The 1004-nt window shown below is 44.5% G+C and overlaps 1 protein-coding gene across 2 annotated transcripts in view; it reads right to left on the bottom strand.

Moving 5' to 3' along the window:
• The window catches only part of LOC100550263 (lysine-specific demethylase 4C-like), a 203726-nt gene that overhangs the window by 198507 nt on the left and 4215 nt on the right, over positions 1 to 1004 (bottom strand). The window lies entirely within an intron of this gene.

Here is a 1004-nt window from a genome sequence, read left to right as displayed (position 1 = left end):
TTTTGGTTACATATGAAGTCACCAATTTTTCTGCTGCACAATTACTGTGCCTCTTCATAATAGCCTAGTGAGATTACAGTAATTAGCATTTTACAGCATAATGTTCTGAACTGAATGCATTACTGTAGTAACTGTACATTTACATTTGCTGCAGAATTGTTTACATTGTTTAAAAATCAGGATGCTAGATAGAAAATAGCATCAGAAAAAGTTAAGGACTAACAATTAAAGAGCCTGATTTTCTTCCCTTTTTTGTCACATTTGCCATAGAAACCTCAGAGACCAGATCAAGAATGGATTTTTTTTGTTTGCTCAAGTTTTTCTTTTTAAGCAGAAACTAACTGAAGGTTTATATCTTACATACAGCAGCTCTCATTCTGACCTAGCTGCTGTTTTATCCCATCCACTTACTTGGATATTGTTTCCTGCATCAGGCCAAGGAAAAGAAACTGCTCTCACACCCGTCTGTACCTGTACTGATCTAAAAGCCAACCACCAGCTGCCCAAGCCCACTGACACTGCTCCACCCGTTTCAAGAATCAGAAAGCAAACCGTGCCTCTGTTCTCCACACCCCTGCATGCAGAAGGGCCTCGTGCAAGGTGTGCATTGCAGAGCCAGGCAGACCCAGGGCAAGGCCTGAGCTCATTCGCATCACCACCTTCACTGTAAGCGTAACAAAGAAAACCGCACAAGGTGACAGAAAATACCCCACCTCACACTGCTGCTGAGTTTATTTTTTTGTGGAAAGTGTTTGAGCTTAAGAACTGCTATTTTAGTAACTTCCAGGTAACTTCTGCTCCCGCTGTTGCTCACGTCTCAAAAAGAGCACAAGTAGCTCCAACTTACAGCAACACCCAAACAGACGCTGCTTTCTTCGAGGCAGTACGAAGTCACCTCTTTTCCCCTTAACCTCACACAAGAAAGCGTGACAATGCTTTCTGCAGAAGGACGCGCTCGGCCCAGCGCAGCACCTCGGCGCCCGTCCCGCCCCATCCAGCAGCAG

This window comes from Meleagris gallopavo, chromosome Z (assembly GCF_000146605.3).
Source record: "Meleagris gallopavo isolate NT-WF06-2002-E0010 breed Aviagen turkey brand Nicholas breeding stock chromosome Z, Turkey_5.1, whole genome shotgun sequence".
Lineage (NCBI taxonomy): Eukaryota > Metazoa > Chordata > Aves > Galliformes > Phasianidae > Meleagris > Meleagris gallopavo.
Note: the sequence above shows the minus strand (reverse complement) of the source record. Positions and strands in the feature narration are given on the sequence as shown.